General features: G+C 35.7%; 1 protein-coding gene across 1 annotated transcript in view; it reads right to left on the reverse strand.

The window, feature by feature from the left end:
- The window catches only part of Eaat1 (Excitatory amino acid transporter 1), a 225,597-nt gene extending 223,926 nt beyond the window's left edge, over positions 1-1,671 (reverse strand). Inside the window, exon 1 of the mRNA XM_089106433.1 lies at positions 1,609-1,671. The gene's annotated coding sequence lies outside the window, so the exon portion shown is untranslated. The remainder of the gene's footprint in view (positions 1-1,608) is intronic.
- Between the last annotated feature and the right edge of the window lie 20,072 nt (positions 1,672-21,743).

Raw genomic sequence — 21,743 nt, forward strand, 5'->3', positions numbered from 1 at the left:
GCCCAAGTTTGTACCCCTTAAAATGTTTTGCCATCCGTGAAATGATTTACCGCGTATGTGTATTCCCTTTTTTGTGCATTATAATGAAATGAAACATTAGAAATACCTTTGAAACAAATTTTTCTAAGCCGCTGTAAAATAAGGGCAGTTTGTTCTCCCCGCTACCCAGAAAAATTAAAACTTGAATTACTAAAAATAAAACTTGAGGCTTCCATGATATAAAAGTCGTCCTCCGATAGCCATTCAGTATATAATCATTGCCTTAGGCTTGTTTCTAGTGTTAAAATCAGTCAAATTTTTTCAAGGCAGATTTGGAGATTCATTTTTGTTTTTAGTTTTTCTTCATTATTTGTATTCTACTCCTTTTAGCCCTTTGTAAGTTTTTCCGGAAAGAAACTGAAATATTTCCTTGTTCCAACTTACTGCTCTACACTTTTTACTGACATAATTCGCCTTCAAAAGTTCGTGTCAAGACCGCGCCCACCTATCCTCCAATCAACCAATGCCCATGACACTACTGATTTGTGATGTATATCGTACATGTAAACAGGTATCTGATTTTCTGAATATTGGATCCTTGATCCTCAAAACAAAATAAATTAAATTAAAGCGATTAAAAACAATTTCTGGGTGGGTAGAATTTTTTCAAGGTAGATTTTAGATAGAAGTGTTTTTTTGTTTTTATTCTTAGTTTTTCATCAATATTTGTATTCTACTCCTTTTAGCCCTTTGTAAGTTTTTCCGGAAAGAAACTGAAATATTTCCTTGTTCCAACTTACTGCTCTATACTTTTTACTGACATAATTCGCCTTCAAAACTTCGTGTCAAGACAGCGCCCACCTCTTCTCCAATCAACCAATGCCCAAGACACTAAACTTGAATCTGACAAATGACTGATCAGGTATTTTTCCAGGACTGTGATAGCCACTCGAGTTTGAAACTGAAAGGGACTGGCAACCCAATTATTATGCATGATAATACAACCACTTATTCCAGCTCATTAGCCTTGGTTCGAAATGGGTTTGATTCAATATGACTTAACATCGCAACCCAGTTCACGCTTTCTGCCTGTGAAGTAGCTTTGCCAAATTTGAATGTCTCTTTTTAGCGTAGTTGCACGTTAAATTCTTCAAATAAGCTCATTGTTTTCAAAAATTCTTCTTTTGAAACAATTTGTTTTAGCTCATTTTCGCTTTGACCAAGATGGTCACACCATCTTGTCCCACTCACACTCCTTTGTAGGCTACATTTAATAAGATTCACAAGTAACTCTCTTAGAAAACAACTATGAAGCATATTTTACCTTGAGGGAAAAACAACATATCCCTTTGTTATGTGTCCTTTCAAGGAGGTATGCAGAAAGGAGGCGGGTTCGAGGCTCAGGCTCCTCAAAATTCGGGAGTTTTGTTGAATCCCTGGCCCTTTTATTCTAATTACCCTATAAATATTGTTGTTTTTATTATCCTCATATCCCCCTGAGAAAAAGTCCTGCGCACGTGGCTGCATCTTTGCATTACGGATAAAAATATTTTTACTCCAACATTTACCTTCTGTCTTTTTATTTTTGGATAATCTTCATTTACGGAAAATTGATCAAAGGAAACTCACCGGAGAAAAATACAGGAAGTGGGATACGAAAAATCCTTTAGATCATTTCCCACTGAGCACGGAGGGGATCCCAGAACATTCTGAGAAGGATCTTCGTTACGGTAGTAAACAAGACATCAGGGAAAAGGATATGGGCAAGCGCCTGAAGATATTGTTCTTGTATATATAAAATGTCATTTTGCACCATGATTTATGAATAATGGCTGTGGTGCATCATTAGATAAGAATTCTCCTTAGGGCGGATAACAAAAGATGAAATATAATAAAGGGACTTGAAGCTGGTAAAATACAGAAGTGAGTGACAAATTTGGAAATATACCCTTGTCAGGGAGTCAGATGGGTGCACCTCTATTATAAGGGAACCTGTACCACATGTTCTGCTAAAACTTAGAAACTAAGGGTTTTAAGTAAAATATATATGGTATTCACACGGATGCTAAATATGTGACTTCTGTTATGGTTGGAAGCAGTAGTGTCTTTGGAGGGAGGGATCAAGGGGGCTTTAATTTTTTTTAAAGTTGCCTTTGAAAAAGAAGCTTCGTTTAAAAAAAACATTGTTATTTTCATTGAAAATGGCTTTTTTTTTGGCATTTTCATAAAAAATGTCCAAAAATTGCACTGATGGTGCCCCTGCCTTTTATTATCGGACAAATGTCCCGTTTCCTTTAGATGTAGATTTACCTATAATATAATTTTTATTTGCACTTTGAACTCTCGTAGAGGTGGGCCTATTTTCAATGGCAGATGAATTATACTAATTTCGCAAGAGGAATTTATTGCCTTTGTTTTATGATTCTGTGGGAGTTATAACAAGGGCTAACTGAATCATGGCCATTGATTCTTAATTTATGGACACTGTAAATTCAATTTTGGGGTTTCATTTCTTTGATTGGCTGCAAATAACCTTACTTTAGTTTTTGTATGCTTCTTGTATACTTTTGTATACTTCTGTATACTTTTTGTATACTTTACTTTTTGTTACTTTTTTTTACTTTTTGGGAACCTTACTTTTTTTTGTGTATACTTAGTTTGTCTTTAGAGTTACTTAAAAAAAACACACAAAAATCTTTTTAAACTGAAAGTAAGAAGTAAAATTAAACTCAAAACAAACAGGAATTATTCTGGACATGAAGGAGTTGCCCCCTCTTCAATACCTTGCTCTTTACGCTAAGTTTTCAGCACTTTTAGAAAAGCTTCCTATTTTAATTAAATGGCCTTTGTGTTTCAGTAGTCGTTCTTAAAAAATGGGACAAACAGTCAAACTTTAGAGTAAAGAGCAAAGTATTGAGGAGGGTGGAAACCTCTTCATACACAGGGTAATTTCTGTTCGTTTTGAGTTTGATGTTGCTCCTTATTTTTAGTTGAAAAACTTTTGTTTTAATTTAATTTCTGATTGTTTTTTAAATAATCCAGATAAATCTGGCTCATCCTCTATGAAATATCTCGGTCCCTCACGGAAAAATCCTTTGTAGAAGGTTCTTCCCACGTAAAATCCCCCCGTCCTTGCGTGAAATTTCCTCCAGTCAATTCCATCCTTCCTGAAAATCCCCCCTCCGTAAAATTTCTTGCGGACAATTCAGCCTGAAAAATTTCCTTGAGCATACTTTCAGTTCGAAGAAACTTTAATTTCAATGTTTTTTTATATCATTCCGGAAACCCTCTTCCGTGGAATTTTTTTTCTTGAAATCCAACCCCACAGAAAATTTCCCCTAGAACATTTCCTTATGCGAAATTGAGCTGGCAAAGAGAAAGTAAGACAAACAAAAAGAACTTCGTATAGGAATTCTGTCAAATCTCCCCAATATAAAATCCCCCCTGGAGAGTATAACCCCGGGTGTACTGGGGGTACTTGGGGTGGAAACCCACCCCAAGTACAAATCTCCCCTCCCATAAAAAATCTCCATATACTTCCCAATAGCAAATACTATACGCAAACAATGGAGAAATTTAATAACTTACAGGTCTTTCCCCAGGAGCTGTGGGGTGGGGGGGTCATTTTATCCCTGAAAGTATTGTTATTAGATCTTTCAACTATGCTGAACGAAATGACTATCTCAAAATTTTGATCGGACGCCTTTGGGGAAAAGAGAGGCGTGGGGGGGGGCTAGTTGACCTCTAATTTCTTAGTCACTTAAACAGGGCACTAGAGCTCTTAATTTCTATTCGAATGCACCCTCTCCTGATCTTCTAGGACCATTAGTTCGATAAAATCACCTTTGAAAAACAAAAACAAACAACAAACAAATAAATAAATACGCTTCGAGGATCTTTCTTCTGGCAAAAATGCAAAACTTCACATTTTTTTAAATGTGAACTTGAACTTCCACAGTTGGGTTCTCTGATACGTTGAATCTGATGGTGTGATTTTCATTAATATTTATTGACTTCTAGGGGGCGTTTCTCCCCTTTTTCAAAAATCAGGAGAGTTTTCTAAGCCTCCTAGTTTTTGATAGAGTTTTGGTCACTTCTGAGCCGAGTTGCTCCTTATTTACAGTTCGTTACCACGAACGCTTTGATAGAGAGTTGGGTTTGACACGTTTCGAATGAGCTATATTTTCTACGATTGTTATTGATTATTTTCAAGGAGCCCTCGTAGGATTGAGAAGAGGGTATTTGGAGTTTACCGTTATTTTATTAAATGCTGGAGGGCCCGTTCCCTTCCAAAGAGGTGTTTACATATAAATTATTGGTGGCATGGGCCGTGGCACCGTGGGCCAAGTATTATGGCACTTAATACCTAAAGGTAGTACGCCTGTATTAGCAATCCCAGTCATGGCTGTGGTAACTCTATAGTACAAATACCGGCGAGGGCAGAACTTCGTCACAGGGGAGTTCGTGTGATACCTTGGGCCACGTCGCTTACACCAATAGCATCAAGACTGACATTGATAACACTAGGGTATGGATACTGGTGCCATCAATGGCACCAGAACGAATATGCCCCCTCCCTTAAATTTCGAAAATAATGTTATTACCCTTCCTCCCTAATTTACGTAAATTAAAGCCACTGGTTGGAAGTTCCCCCGAAAAGTAGTTTGTATTGGGAATTCTCTACCGTATTTCACATAAAGAGGAAAGATTCCACCTTTTTTTTTTACTTTTCTTTTCTTTTTCAGGATTGGACGTGTCAAGTTGGTGGTAATTAACATTATGCAAAAAGATATACGAAAGAACTTTTTGGCTGCCAACAAAACTAGCAAGAAAGCCCAATCAAATCAAATTTCAGTAACGTGCTGCTGTAGCTCTTTTTGCCTCGAAGCGCAGAACTGGAATCAATAACAAGCTATAAATACTCATAGACGATTAAAGTTTAAATACTTCCTAATTTTCATATGAATTTACAGCTTCATTTAATAATAATTAAAAAAAAGTTTTCCTGACGAAAGTAAAGAAACTAAAACCTAAAACGAACAAAAATTTATGCTTTGCACATATGTTTAAAAGCCTGTTTCAAATAAGCTGGCTCTTGATACTTTCTCTTCTTTATAGAATTCTGAAAAACTAGTGCTTTACTGAAAGCACATAACCATCCCTGCAAAACAGGATTAGGAGCAAAAAAAGCCTTCAGTAGCCTGCATAAAATAAAATATTAATTTATAGAACTCTTAATAGTCTCTTACCAGTCATGAAATCAATAAATTTTCCAACACAATTTCAATTATCTAAAAAACTCAAACAAGCTGAGTTCTCAGTAAAATATAAAGGTGTTGCTGAATTTTATAAATACGATAGCACAAGTTTTTTTTTGTCAAATCAAAATATGCGAAAAAAAAATAACTTTGTAATCAAACTCTTTCAATATCTTAAATTCTCTGCGGCCCCAAATTTGCCCTTCATATACTGACAGTCCTTTCATAATTAGTTCTTAAGAATCTGTCGAACCTTTGCATGAAGGATTTTCTCATCTCCAGATTGGCGCAAAGACCGTGACCAGCCCCAGAAAACTTTTAATAATGGGTCAAACATACACATTTTCCAAGTTTGACCATAACGTCCCTATTCGTAGTATCGTTTTTTTTTACCCCTTCAAGCATTGAAAACGGCGGAGTAGAGGTCTTTGCCAGAATACGTGCATTTTTCCTATTTCGTTCACCGGGTGAAAATCGTCCTTATTTTTCGGTCATTTTTGGGTTTGTTTGATTGCAGTTATTACTACTGTTAATGATGCTACTAACTACTCACTACAGCACCATGCTGCCAGAGGCGAACACAGCTCAACACGCTCTTCTTTCATTTCGATAGATCCAAAGCCTTCTATTTTTATTCTTCCAAGAAGTTCCAATTGCCTTTACATTCTTCCTTACGACCCATCCAGCCCCATTTGGGGAACGTCCTTCTTTTGGTTAGGCCCGAAGAATGATCTTTGGCAATCTGTCATTGTTCATCCGCAAAAAGTGTTCTAATCATCTCAACCTTCCTCTGATCATAGCCCAAGAGAATGGGACAGAACTACACTTTTCGTATAGCTTGTTGTTTGATAGACGGTCATTCAAACAGGTATTTAAAAGTATCCGTAGAAAGTTTCTCTGGAAACTATCTAACAAACACCCCTACCCGTCTTCCGAAATGCCCATGTTTCAGAATAATGCTTAACCACTGTCATCACCGTAGCTTCCAATATTATAATCTTGGTTCGTAGACTTATCTTCCTATTCTTTCAAACTTTTTTAAGCTTTGAAAAATACTCTGGGCCTTAGCTATTCTACTTTGTACATACTCACTGTACCCAGCATCTTTGATAATAATGCTACACAGCTAAGTGAAGGTATCCACTTAATAGATCTTCTCATTACCCAGTACAGCCTTTTCACCTTCATTTATTTCTATTCTCTTCGACTTGGTATTCTTAACATTCATTTTCAAACCTATTCCTCTACCCTGAACTCTTAAAGCCACCCAAAAATCCATTGATTTTGCCTGTATTTTTGTTTATCTAGGACATCCAAATCGCCGTTATATCCTAGGCATCGGAGAGTTTTTTTTTTATTCCCATTCGATTCCATTCCCATAGCTTTTGCTGTGTTCCATATGACAAAGTGCATCGAAATGGCCCGTATGAATAGAGATACAACGCAACCCTGCTTAATTCTAAATTCAATACACCAGTTACTGACTTCATTTCCTGCCTTCACTGCAGCAATATTCTTCTCGCACATAGCACTAATCACTTTAATATATTTATCTGGTATCAGAGGCAACGTTATAGTGTTGCCTATAGTAAAGGTCAAACTGCTCCAATGTTTTATCATTTTTTTTTTTTCTAGAGGCACATATGAAATTGATGTTCCTAAGAAATTAGGGGGGGGGGCTCATTCGATTGGAAATAGGAAGTAGTAGTGCCCCTTTTAAGAGTCAAAAGTGATCGGAGGGTAACTAGTCCCCATGCACTTTTTTCCCAAATGTATCCGATAAAAATTTTGAGAAAGTCTTTTTATTAAAAATAGTTCAAAGATAAGATAACAAAAATTCTGGTGTCAACACAACCCTTCAAAACCCAGGCACAGACGTTGTAAGCTATGCCTGGAGGCATATATGGTTCTTATGAAAGGGGTGCTCGTCTTTCGAAATTGAAATTTCAAGTTCACTTCTTAACAGTCAAAAGAGATTGGAGGGCAATTAGCCTACCCTCCCACGGCCTTTTTTTCCCCAAATGCATCCGATAAAAACTTGGTGATAGCCATTTTGCTAAAAATAGTTCAAAGATCAAATACTAAAACTCAGGTTTCGATACAGGAGTAGTAAGGCAATGCACAGTCCGACGAGTGATTGCGTAATATGACTTACCACGGGGCAGTCACCTATGGATCCGACGAGTGATTGCGTAATATGACTTACCAGGGTCAGTCACCTATTACTACGAACGGTACATGCCTTACCAGACGGGTTTCTAAGGTAACACCCATTTTTTTTTGGGGTCAATCGGAGAGAGAGCGGTGGTTACTCCATATACAGTAACTTGATTAGTAGGTTTTTTTAAAAACTTGGCAATGTATAATGTACTCAAGCATGTTTTGAGAGTTTGATTACATGCCTTACCAGACGGTTTTCTAAGGTAACACTCATTTTTTGTGGGTCAATCGGAGAGAGAGCGGCGGTTACTCCATATACAGTAACTTGATTAGTAGGTTTTTTTTTTAAACTTGGCAACGTATAATGTACTCAAACGAAAACCCTACAAAATGTTCATACACTACATTCCAATTTTTGACATTTTTGCAAAAAGGTATAAGAAATTCACAAATTGGACTCTATGAACGATATTAATTAATGTTTTGAATAATAGGAGTGTGAATGATTCTAATTAGGGATTGGATTGTATGAAGGTAAAAAAAAAAAAAGGATTAAACTGATTAACGGTCAAGGTAACTCCGAAGGGGTTGATAACTCAGGTAATATGTTGCTTGACCTAGCTTTACCTCTCCGATGTGGTCTGTATAATACACAAGTAACGTTTGAAAAGTATTGTCAATTTAAAATAGGATCGAACGTTCCCTTCGTTCCCCCATTTCTGAGGGGCAGGAGAGGGTAGCAGAGGGGGAGGGGGAGTCAATATTGGAGGTAACACATTCTAAATGAGAAATCGTAAAATACCCGAGACAATGAACAAGTCCCAATATGGCAAGTATTTAGTTAATATAATGCTTGGAAGAGAAATTAAGCTTTGAGAGGGGCGTAAAAATGGTACTTATTTAATATCCCGGTAAACATAAGACTAGAAATGCTTCAGGAGAAATAGACTATTGCTTCTTTCTGAACTAATCAATAGTTCTTGACAAATATTTTTTTATTTTTACTCTACTTCTATTATTCAAAACATTGCATTGTCTATCCCACATACTAATAGCTAATAATTATCGTGGCTTTATAGTTGTTAAATTTTTTTTTTCAGTGTAATTAATAAAATAAAAAAATGATGAAATTTAGATTTGGCTAAGCTCTATTTTGACTACTTAATATGAAGTGAGGGGGATGGGGGCAAGTATTCAGTTAAAATAAAGCTAGGAAGGGGGAAATTAAGTTGTGAGGGAGGTGTAAAAATGCTACTTATTTAATAACCTTGTAAACATTTGACTTGAAATACTTCAGGAGAAATATACTATTGCTTCTTTCTGAACTGTCTGGGGAGTGGGTGGGGGCAAGTATTTAGTGAAAATAATGCTAAAAAGGGGGAAATTAAGTTTTGAGGGCGGCGTAAAAATGGTACTTATTTAATATCCCGGTAAACATACGACTAGAAATGCTTCAGGAGAAATAGACTATTGCTTCTTTCTGAACTAATCAATATTCCTTGACAAATATTTTTTTTTATTTTTACTGTATTGCTATTATTCAAAACATTGCATTGTCTATGCCACATCAAACTAGCGAATAATTATCGTGGCTTCTTAGGTGTTCAATTTTTTTTCAGTGTAATTAATAACATAAAAAAAATGATGAAATTTGGATTTGGCTAAGCTCTATTTTGACTACTTTATATGAAGTGAGGGGGGTGGGGGCCAGGATTAAGTTAAAATAAAGCTAACAAGGGGGAAATTAAGTTTTGAGGGAGGAGTAAAAATGCTACTTATTCAATAACCCGGTAAACATTTGACTTGAAATGCTTCAGGAGAAATAGACTATTGCTTCTTTCTGAACTGTCTGGGGCGTGGGTGGGTGCAAGTATTTAGTGAAAATAATGCTAAAAAGCAGGAAATTAAGTTTTGAGGGCGCTGTAAAAATGGTACTTATTTAATATCCCGGTAAACATACGACTAGAAATGCTTGAGGAGAAATAGACTATTGCTTCGTTCTGAACTAATCGCAATTCCTTGACAAATATTTTTTTATTTTTACTTTATTGCTATTAGTCTTCACGATTACATGAATATACAGTGTATTTTCACGACTACAAGCCTGAAGCATGAATATACAGTCTGGTTTGACGATTACATTGCAAAAAGTGAGTAATCCTTTTATATTATATACCTATAGAGTGAACAAACACGTTTTGAGAGTATAATTGAGATTATATGACGCAACCAGATGGGTTTTTGAAGCACTTTCATCATAACATGTTTTTTTTTGTTTTTTTTTGGCAATTGACATTTTTTTCTGATAAAAAGTACCATTCATTGCGATCGTAGCTCTATGTTGGCTCGTTTTATATACTTCAGCTTGTCTATTCATTTGTGTTAAATAAAAATCTGGAATCTGGAAAATGAAAAAATAAGCATTTAAACAAAATGTACGATGCTGCTAATTAAATAATAGTAGGCTACACTCGTAATTGTTTGATTGACATATGCTGTTAAATCACTTTACGTAAAAAGCTAACTATATTTGCAAAAAGGGATAAGGGATTCGCGAATTGGACCGTACGAACGATTTTATTTGAATAATAGGGAAAAAACAGGAGCTAGGTTAGGTTGGAGTTGCATGGGGGTTGAGTTGCATGAGGGTTCAGTTAAAGAGGGCTCACTTGCACAAGGGTTCAGATGCATGGGGGTTCAGTTGCTTGGGGTTCTGTTACACGGGGATTCAGTTACAATGGAACCCACACAAAAACAATGGGGCACACACTAAAGCCAAATTAGGCCAGTGGCCTATGAGAAATCGTAAAATACCCGAGACAATGAACAAGTCCCGATATTGCAAGTATTTAGTTAATATAATGCTTGGAAGAGAAATTAAGTTTTGAGGGGGGGTGTAAAAATGGTACCACGAACGATCTTATTTGAATAATAGTGAAAAAACAGAGCTAGCTTAGGTTGGAGTTGCACGGGGGTTGAGTTGCATGAGGGTTCAGTTAAAGAGGGCTCACTTGCACAAGGGTTCAGATGCATGGGGGTTCAGTTGCTTGGGGTTCTGTTACACGGGGATTCAGTTACATTGGAACCCACACAAAAACAATGGGGCACACACTAAAGCCAAATTAGGCCAGTGGCCTATGAGAAATCGTAAAATACCCGAGACAATGAACAAGTCCCGATATTGCAAGTATTTAGTTAATATAATGCTTGGAAGATAACTTAAGTTTTGAGGGGGGTGTAAAAATGGTACTTATTTAATATCTCGGTAAACATACGACTAGAAATGCTTCAGGAGAAATAGACTATTGCTTCTTTCTGAACTAATCAATATTCATTGACAAATATTTTTTTATTTTTACTGTATTGCTATTATTCAAAACATTGCATTGTCTATGCCACATCAAACTAGCGAATAATTATCGTGGCTTTTTAGGTGTTCAATTTTTTTTTCAGTGTAATTAATAACATAAAAATTTATGAATTTTAGATTTGGCTACGCTCTCTTTTGACTACTTTCTCGGACGGGAGGGGGGTGGTGGCAAGGAGTCAGTGAAAATAAAGCTAGGAAGGGGTAAATTAAGTTTTGAGGGAGGTGTAAAAATGCTACTTATTTAATACCCCGGTAAACATTTGACTTGAAATGCTTCAGGAGAAATAGACTATTGCTTCTTTCTGAACTGTCTGGGGAGTGGGTGGGGTCAAGTTTTTTGTGAAAATAATGCTAAAAAGGGGGAAAATAGAAGCTGTTTCCAAAAGATTTAGGATTCATTAACATTTTTCAACTTTATTTATTTAAGAAATTATCAAAAATTGTAAGTAAGTAGCAAATTCTTTCTTGAATTCGCCTCCTGGATCAATAAAAAAGACATTTCATTCAAGAAATTATGACAAAATTCTAAGTAAGTAACAAACTCTTTCTAGAAGTTACCTCAAGGATCCATAATGCAGAAATTTCATATAAGAAATTATGAAAAAATTGTAAGCAAGTAACAAACTCTTTCCTGAAGTCACTTTGTGGATACACAATGCATAAATTTCATTAAAGAAATTATGAAAAAATTGTAAGTAAATAGAAAATTCTTTCTTGAATTCACCTGCTGGATAAACAAAAAGACATTTCGTTCAAGAAATTATGACAAAATTCCAAGTAAGTAACAAACTCATTATTTGCAGCTTTATCGGGGTTGAAGCACTCTACGTAAAGGGTAATGTACCTACAGATAAAGTTTTAATTCAAAAGTGTGTCCCTAGGATTCCACTTTTCAATCTAGAAGAGTTTAAGTGTCCTAAATTTGAAGGGGGTTATCACCGTCCTGAAGACGAGGTTAGGTTATTCGCGCAGTGGATACCTAAGGACATACCTGATCGTGATAAATCCATAAGACATGGTAAAAAAAAACTATTCTATATCATGGGATCATCGTTTCTGGATGTTTAAGTGTGAACTCTAAGTACCATTTTTATGTAAATATGTGTTTTTTTTGTTTTTTTTTCTCCAATAAAAATCTGTTAATACGTTTAAGCAATAAATATCTTTAAGCCTAAACCGTCTTTATTCCTTAGAATAGTTTTATTCATTTCTTTAAATTATGAATAAATTGTAAGTAAGTAACAATGGCTTTCTTGAATTTGCTTCCTGGACACAATACAGATATTTAATTCAAGAAATCATAATAAAATCGCAAGTAAGTAATAAAGTCTTTATTGTTTTCACCTATTGGATACACAATACTGAAATTTCATTCAAGAAATTATGAAGGAATTGTAAATAGGTAACACACTCATACTTGAAGTCACCCCTTGTATGCACAATGCAGAAATTTCATTTAAGAAATTACCAAAAATTGTAAGTAAGTAGCAAATTCTTTCTTGAATTCGCCTCCTGGATAAATAAAAAAGACATTTCATTCAAGAAATTATGACAAAATTCTAAGTAAGTAAAAAACTCTTTCTTGAAGTTACCTCATGGATACACAATGCAGAAATTTCATTTAAGAAATTATCAAAAATTGTAAGTAAGTAGCAAATTCTTTCTTGAATTCGCGTCCTGGATCAATAAAAAAGACATTTCATTCAAGAAATTATGACAAAATTATAAGTAAGTAAAAAACTCTTTCTTGAATTTACCTCCTGTATAAATAATGCTGAATTTACATTTAATAAATTACGAAAAAATTGTAATAAAGTAACAAACTCTTTCCTGAATTCAACTCTTGGATAAACAATGCATAAATTTAATTAAGTAAATTATGAAAAAATTGTAAGTAAGTAGCAAATTCTTTCTTGAATTAACCAGTTGGATAAACAAAAAGACATTTCGTTCAAGAAATTATGACAAAATTTCAAAATTTTTTTTTTTTTTTTTTTTTTTTTTTTTTTTATAAAATAGTAGTGGGTGAGATATAATGCACCAGTACTGAGAAGTCACTGATATTGACTGCCAGCTGTCGAAATTGCTTACAGTAAAACAGTAAAACCGCCCATTCAATAAAAACCGTATATGCCCTCATAAATAACCTACAACCCTATCTCCAGGGCGCTGGGGGTTGTGTCATCTTTAGAGACATTATTCTATGCTCTTTGAACTATTTTTAAAATAGGGCTAAATGCCGTTATCACTTTTGACGCTTAAAAAGGAACTAGAACTTCCAATTTTCAACCAAATGAGCCTCTTCTAAAGTTAAACAACCATCCTTTCCATAAAAACCATAAATACCCCATGTGCATAGCTGACAACCCTTGCCCCTAATCTCTGCGGTTTCTTTCGATCCAAAAAGCCTTGTTATATGATATTTAGACTATTTTGAATAAAATTGACTATCTCAAAATTTCCGTTAGATGGATTTTGGGCTAATATGACTTGTGCGTGTAGTGAGGGGGGGGGGGGTAGCGGCCCTCCCATCACTTTGACTCTTAAAAAGAGCACTTTTTTTTTTTTTATTTATATTTTATATCAGGTATGTCCTTAGGTATCCACTGCACGAAGAACCTAACCTCGTCTTCAGGACGGTGATAACCCCCTTCAAATTTAGTACACTTAAACTCTTCTAGATTGAAAAGTGGAATCCTAGGGTTACACTTTTGAAATAAAACTTTATCTGTAGGTACATTACCCTTTACGTAGAGTGCTTCAACCCCGAAAAAGCTGCAAATTTCACTGACTTCCTCCTGAACATTTCTCAGTTCCTGACCAGTATTATTAAGTGGTATAATCACTCTATCATAGAATCCTAGTCTGTTTATATAACGTAATGTAGTACTCCACAAGCTTTTATCATACTCAAACAGATTATAGTTCACTATCCAATGATAACAGTCAATTTCTTCGACATCCATAGACAATAATAAAAAAGCACATTCAAATATAACACCACAAGATGATTTTTTTAATCCGATAAATTCTGTGTCACACAGTCCTATCATCTTGGAGGCTATTAATGTAGTTGTTAAGTAGAGAAATACTTCATCAAACTTTTATACCTTCGCTCAAGGTTGAATGGAGTTATGGGTAGTGAGATGAGTCCTAAAACCATCAGAATTCATTGTGGGGAGGAGTCATAAAATCTCCAGTGGGAAAGCCACATCGTGTCTCTGACCAATCATAGAGCACAATTGTTAGAACCATAAGCATATTTTGACATTTTAAGATATGTACAAAAAAAAACAATAAGTTGAAAAATGTTAATGAATCCTAAATCTTTTGGAAACAGCTTCTATTTTCCCCCTTTTTAGCATTATTTTCACAAAATACTTGCCCCCACCCACTCCCCAGACAGTGCAGAAAGAAGCAATAGTCTATTTCTCTTGAAGAATTTCAAGTCAAATGTTTAACGGGGTATTAAATAAGTAGCATTTTTACACCTCCCTCAAAACTTAATTTACCCCTTCCTAGCTTTATTTTAACTGAATACTTTCCCCCACCCCCCTCACTACCTATAAAGTAGTCAAAAGATATCTTAGCCAAATCTAAATATAATCATTTTTTATTTTATTTATTACACTGAAAAAAAAAATTGAAAACCTAAAAAGCCACGATAATTATTCGCTAGTTTGATGTGGCATAGACAATGCAATGTTTTGAATAATAGCAATACAGTAAAAATAAAAAAATATTTGTCAATGAATATTGATTAGTTCAGAAAGAATCAATAGTCTATTTCTCCTGAAGCATTTCTAGTCGTATTTTTACCGGGATATTAAATAAGTACCATTTTTACACCCCCCTCAAAACTTAATTTCTCTTCCAAGCATTATATTAACTAAATACTTGCAATATTGGCACTTGTTCATTGTCTCGGGTATTTTAAGATTTCTCATAGGCCACTGGCCTAATTTGGCTTTAGTGTGTGCCCCATTGTTTTTGTGTGGGTTCCATTGTAACTGAATCCCCGTGTAACAGAACCCCAAGCAACTGAACCCCCATGCATCTGAACCCTTGTTCAAGTGAGCCCTCTTTAACTGAACCCTCGTGCAACTCAACCCCCTTGCAACTCCAACCTAAGCTAGCTCTGTTTTTTCACTATTATTCAAATAAGATCGTTCGTGGTACCATTTTTACACCCCCCCTCAAAACTTAATTTCTCTTCCAAGCATTATATTAACTAAATACTTGCAATATCGGGACTTGTTCATTGTCTCGGGTATTTTACGATTTCTCATAGGCCACTGGCCTAATTTGGCTTTAGTGTGTGCCCCATTGTTTTTGTGTGGGTTCCATTGTAACTGAATACCCGTGAAACAGAACCCCAAGCAACTGAACCCCCAAGCATCTGAACCCTTGTGCAAGTGATCCCTCTTTAACTGAACCCTCATGCAACTCAACCCCCGTGCAACTCAAACCTAAGCTAGCTCTGTTTTTTCACTATTATTCAAATAAGATCGTTCGTACAGTCCAATTCACGAATCCCTTATCCCTTTTTGCAAATATAGTTAGCTTTTTACGTAAAGTGATTTAACAGCATATGTCAATCAATCAATTCTGTGTGTAGCCTACTATTCTTTAATTAGCAGCATCGTACATTTTGTTTAAATACTTATTTTTTCATTTTCCAGATTCAAGATTTTTATTTAACACAAATGAATAGACAAGCTGAAGTATATAAAACGAGCCAACATAGAGCTACGATCGCAATGAATGCTACTTGTTATCAGAAAAAAATGTAAATTGCCAAAAAAAAAACAAAAAAAACATGTTATGATGAAAGTGCTTCAAAAACCCATCTGGCTGCGTCATATAATCTCAATTATACTCTCAAAACGTGTTTGTTCACTCTATAGGTATATAATATAAAAGGATTGCTCACTTTTTGCAATGTAATCGTCAAACCAGACAGTATATTCATGCCTCAGGCTTGTAGTCGTGAAAATACACTGTATATTCATGTAATCGTGAAGACTAATAGCAATAAAGTAAAAATAAAAAATATTTGTCAAGGAATTGCGATTAGTTCAGAAAGAAGCCATAGTCTATTTCTCCTGAAGCTTTTCTAGTCGTATGTTTACCGGGATATTAAATAAGTACCATTTTTTACAACCCCCTCAAAACTTAATTTTTCCCCTTTTTAGCATTATTTTCACTAAATAATTTCCCCCACCCACTCCCCAGACAGTAAAGAAAGAAGCAATAGTCTATTTCTCCTGAAGCATTTCAAGTCAAATGTTTACCGAGGTATTAAATAAGTAGCATTTTTACACCTCCCTCAAAACTTAATTTCCCCCTCCTAGCATTATTTTAACTAAATACTTGCCCCACCCCCCTCACTTCATATAAAGTAGTCAAAATAGAACCTAGCCAATTCTAAATTTTAACTTTTTTTTATTTTATTAATTAAACTGAAAAAAAATAACATCTAAAAAGCCACGATAAATATTCGCTAGTTTGATGTGTCATAGGCAATGCAGTGTTTTGAATAATAGCACTATAGTAAAAATGAAAAAAATATTTGTCAAGGAATATTGATTAGTTCAGAAAGAAGCAATAGTCTATTTCTCCTGAAGCATTTCTAGTCGTATGTTTACCAGGATATTAAATAAGTACCATTTTTACACCCCCTCAAAACTTAATTTCCCCCTTTTTAGCATTATTTTCACTAAATACTTGCCCCCACCCACTCCCCATACAGTTCAGAAAGAAGCAATAATCTATTTCTCCTGAAGCATTTCAAGTCAGATATTTACCAGGGGTATTAAATAAGTATCATTTTTACCCCTCACTCAGAACTTACTTTCGCTCTTCCTAGATTTATTGTTAGTTAATTCGTGCCCCCACCCCCCTCACGTCAGAGCCCGTAGTACCTAACGAGATAAGCACCTACAAAAAATAAAAATTTTTTTATGTTATTAATTAAAATGAAAAAAAAATTGAAAACCTAAAAAGCCACGATAATTATTCGCTAGTTTGATGTGGCATAGACAATGCAATGTTTTGAATAATAGCAATACAATAAAAATAAAAAAATATTTGTCAAGGAATATTGATTAGTTTAGAGAGAAGCAATAGTCTATTTCTCCTGAAGCATTTCTAGTCGTATGTTTACCGGGATATTAAATAAGTACCATTTTTACACCCCCCTCAAAACTTAATTTCTCTTTCAAGCATTATATTAACTAAATACTTGCCATATTGGGACTTGTTCATTGTCTCGGGTATTTTACGATTTCTCATTTAGAATGTGTTACCTCCAAAATTCACTCCCCCTCCCCCTCTCCTACCCTCCCCTTCCCCTCAGAACTGGGGGAACGAAGGGAACGTTAGATCCTATTTTAAATTGACAATACTTTTCAAACGTTACTTGTGTATTATACAGACCACATCGGAGAGGTAAAGCTAGGTCAAGTAACAAATTACCTGAGTTAACAGCCCCTTCGGGGTTACCTTAACTGTTAATCAGTTTAATCCTTTTTTTTCTCCACCGTCATACAATCCAATCACTAATTAGAATCATTCACACTCCTATTATTCAAAACATTAATTAATATCGTTCATAGAGTCCAATTTGCGAATTCCTTATCCCTTTTTGCAAAAATGTCAAATATTAGAATGTAGTGTATGAACATTTTATAGGGTTTTTGCTTGAGTACATTATACGTTGCCAAGTTTAAAAAAAAAACCTACTAATCAAGTTACAGTATATAGACTAACCACCGCTCTCTCTCTGTTTGACCCCAAAAAATGGGTGTCACCTTAGAAACACGTCTGGTAAGGCATGTAATCAAACTCTCAAAACATGCTTGAGTACATTATACATTGCCAAGCTTTTAAAAAAACCTACTAATCAAGTTACTGTATATGGAGTAACCACCGCTCTCTCTCCGATTGACCCAAAAAAAAATGGGTGTTAGCTTAGAAACCCGTCTGGTAAGGCATGTACCGTTCGTAGTAATTGGTGACTAACCCTGGTAAGTCTTATTACGCAATCACTCGTCGGATCCATAGGTGACTGCCCCGTGGTAAGTCATATTACGCAATCACTCGTCGGACTGTGCATTGCCTTACTACTTACAGGGTCCAAGGGCAGACGTTGTAAGTTATTCCTTGAAGGGATAAATTGTTCTTATGGAATGGATGGTCTTATAAACTTCAGAGAAGGCTCATTTGATTGGAAATGGAAAGTTCTAGTTCACTTTTTAAGAGTCAAAGCAGATCGGAAGGCAACTAGCCCCCCCCACTCCCCTTTTCCCCAAACCCATCCGATAAAAATAATGAGATATTTTGTTAAAAATAGTTCAAACAGCAGATAATAAATACTCCGGGGTAGATACAAGCCCCCAAAGATCAGGGATAAAGTGTTTTAGGTTATGCCCCGGGGGCATATAAGGTTCTTATGTAATAGCTGGTCGTATAAATTTCAATAACATAAAATTCATTATGGAAGAAGGGGTCGTATAATCCTCGGAGGGGACTTAAATGATCAGAAATTGAAAGTTCTAGTTCGCTTTTTGATAGTCAAAAGTGATCCGATTGCAACCAGCCTCCAGCCTCTTTTCCCTAAATGCGTCTGATCGAACTTTTTATATAGCTATTTGGTTCAAAAGAGACCAAAGATCATATAACAAAACTCCAGGGATGAAACAGCCCCCCAGAACCTGGGGGCAAGTGTTGTAAGCTATGCCCCGGGGCATATAAGGCTTTTAAGGAAGAGATGGTCATATAAACATCGAAGGGGGCTTATTTAATTGTAAATCGGAATTTTTTAGAGCCCTTTCTACGAATCAAGAGTGATTAAAGTTCAACTAGTCCCCCCTTTTAGGCCCTTTTTTCCCTAGATGCATTCGACCAAAATATTTAGATAACCAGTTTGTTCAAAATAGTTTAGAGGTAAAATAACAAAAACTCAGGGGCCGACAAAAACCTCCAAAACCCGGAGGATTGTATATATATATATATATATATATATATATATATATATATATATATATATATATATATATATATATATATATATATATATATATATATATATATATATATATATATATATATATATATATATATATATATATATATATATATATATATATATATATATATATATATATTATATATATATATATATATATATATATATATATATATATATATATATATATATATATATATATATATATATATATATATATATATATATATATATATATATATATATATATATATATATATATATATATATATATTTTAAATAAGGCAATTTTTATTTTTTTAAGGATTTGCCTAGTACTAGAATATTCCTCTCATACATCTGCAAATAGAAAAGAAATGGAGTCATGAGTGCTCATAAGGGGAGGGCGTCCAGCACCCCTGACTGAATGACGCTGCCTTATATTTTTATATTTTTGTTTTGATATTTCTATTATAAAGCATTGGAAGTGCGGGTAAGACAAGGTAAGCCCCTCCTAAGATTCAGTCTATGGGCGCCCATAAATGTAGCTATTGAAAAATAAGTTGGTAGATAGAGATTGAAATAATTTTCTAAGTGAAAGAAATGATTGACGAGAAAATAGGACTTGGTGCTTTTTATAATAGGAAGTTTAACATTAGTTGTTAAAGTAGTTTTACAAGCTATTGTTGAAGTAAATCAATAAATTAGGCTAGACATTCCTTTTACATTGGTTTTTTAGATTAGTTTTACAAACTAATTTTGAAGTAAATCAATTAGTTTTGCTAAGCATTAGTGTTACATTAGTTTTATAAGCTAATGTTGAAGTAAATCAATAAGTTAGGCTACACATTAGTTTTACATTAGTTTTTTACATTAGTTTTATAAGCTAATGTTGAAGTAAATTAATAAATTAGGCTAGACATTAATGTTACATTAGTTTTACAAGCTAATGGTGAAGTAAATGAATAGATTAGGCTAGACATTAGTTTTACATTAATTTTTACATTAGTTTCTTGTAAGCTAATGTTGAATTAAATCAATAAATTTGGCTAGACATTAGTTTTACAAGCTAGTGTTGAAGTAAATCAATAAATTAGGCTAGAATTTTTTTTTTTTTTTTTTTTTTTTTTTTTTTTTTTATTCTAATATTCACGGCGCCAGGTACTTCAAAGTATCTGATATGCCGCTATTCATTTATCTCGTTCAATGGCCTCGAGGTTTTAAATGTCTATTGAACCTTCTTTTGAAGGTGTCAACAGAGGGATTTGCAGGGATAATATCCCCAGAAAGATCGTTCCAGATAGAAGTGCAACGCCGGATGAAGCTGTTCCTCAAGTATTCGGTTTTCGGTGTATCCTTCTTTAGATAATTGGACCGAGCTGTGTGCCTTCGTGTCTGCCTTGTCGGCTGGACAAAGGGGGGCACAATTCCAGAGAGCTCGTCTGAGGGAGGCGAATTCATGTACTTGTAGAAAACAGCCATCGACACTACATCAAACCTTTCATTTAGAGGCTGGAGTGATTCTTGTGTAGAGGCACAGCCCGCCCTATCTGCCCTATTCTGGATCTTCTGAAGTGGTGCCAACAGTGTTTTCAGAGCACCAGCATATAGCGGGCATCCATATTCAGCTATGGGTCTGATGCAAGACTTGTAGAGTGGGATGATTGAGCTTGATGGAAAAAGTTTTTTGCAGTGAAGAGTAACTCCCAGCTTTCTTGCGCAGGAGGTTCTCACCCAATCAAGGTGGTTGTTCCAAGAGAGATCGGTGGAGAAATGAATCCCCAGTAGACGAAGCTCGTCAACTCTCTTTACAGCTTCATTTTTGAAGATGGAACTGGGCACCTTTTCACGTGGCACCTTTAATCGGGTAATTAGAAGCTCCTTTGTTTTCGATGCATTGAAGATGATCATCCATGCATCAGACCACCTTTCAATTTTCAAAAGATCCATCTGTAGTGAAAGGGAGGCTTGTGTTGGGTCTTAGTGCTTAGGGATGGCTGAGTGTGTCGTGGTATCGGCGGCAAAGTGATGCAGAGGGCTTGTAAGGTTGTCTGCCATGTCTTTTATGTAGATGAGGAAAAGCGTAGGTCCCTAGACACTGCCCTGGGGTACCCCTGCTTTCACTGGATATTCGCCGGAAATAAACCCGTCAAGAACAACACGCAGTGAACGATCGGAAAGAAAGCTCTCAATCACTTTTAACAGAGATCCACGAACACCATACACATAGAGTTTCTTTAGCAGGCCACGGTGCCATACTCTGTCAAAAGCTTTCGCAATGTCGAAGGATAATAGCCTGATGTTGTTTCCTATTGCCAGTAGTTCTATCCACTCCTGATACTGGGCCCCTAGACAGTCTAATGTTGAGCGTTTCCGGCGGAATCCATATTGGCGGTCGCCTAGAAGGTCATTTGATTCCAGGTACTGATGAAGTGTTTTATTGGAGACACTCTCGTAGACTTTGCCAACTCATGAGAGAAGGCTAATAGTCCTGTAGGAGCCCACGCTCGTTGGATCCCCTTCTGACTTTAGAGTAGGAATAACATGGGCGGACTTCCATGTTCGTGGGAAGGTTCCGGAGCGAAAGCACAGCCGGAAAAGCAATGACAAAGGTCCAGCTAGTTCGGCACTGCAGGACTTGAGGACAACATTTGGTATGTTGTCAGGACCCATGGCTTTGGTCACATCAAGATGCTGCAGAATGCGAAGGATCTTGGGAGCAGAAAAAATCACGCGTTCCAGGGCAGTGTCGGTTCGGTCAGAGAAATTTGGCATTTCTCTACCGTCGTCGTCTAGATTCGAGAATTTGGCAAAAGCCATAGCAAGAGCTTCAGCCTTTGCCTGTGGATCTTGTACCGCTGTCCCGTTACTCTGGAGAGAAGGAATTGCGGTCCCCTTGGACGACGGTAAAGCCTCCTTGACAATTTTCCACCAACTCTTTGCCGAAGCAAGTTGAAGCTTGGTGGCG

Source organism: Artemia sp. Qi Xiang Cuo, chromosome 20, assembly GCF_049724085.1.
Source record: "Artemia sp. Qi Xiang Cuo chromosome 20, ASM4972408v1, whole genome shotgun sequence".
NCBI lineage: Eukaryota > Metazoa > Arthropoda > Branchiopoda > Anostraca > Artemiidae > Artemia > Artemia sp. Qi Xiang Cuo.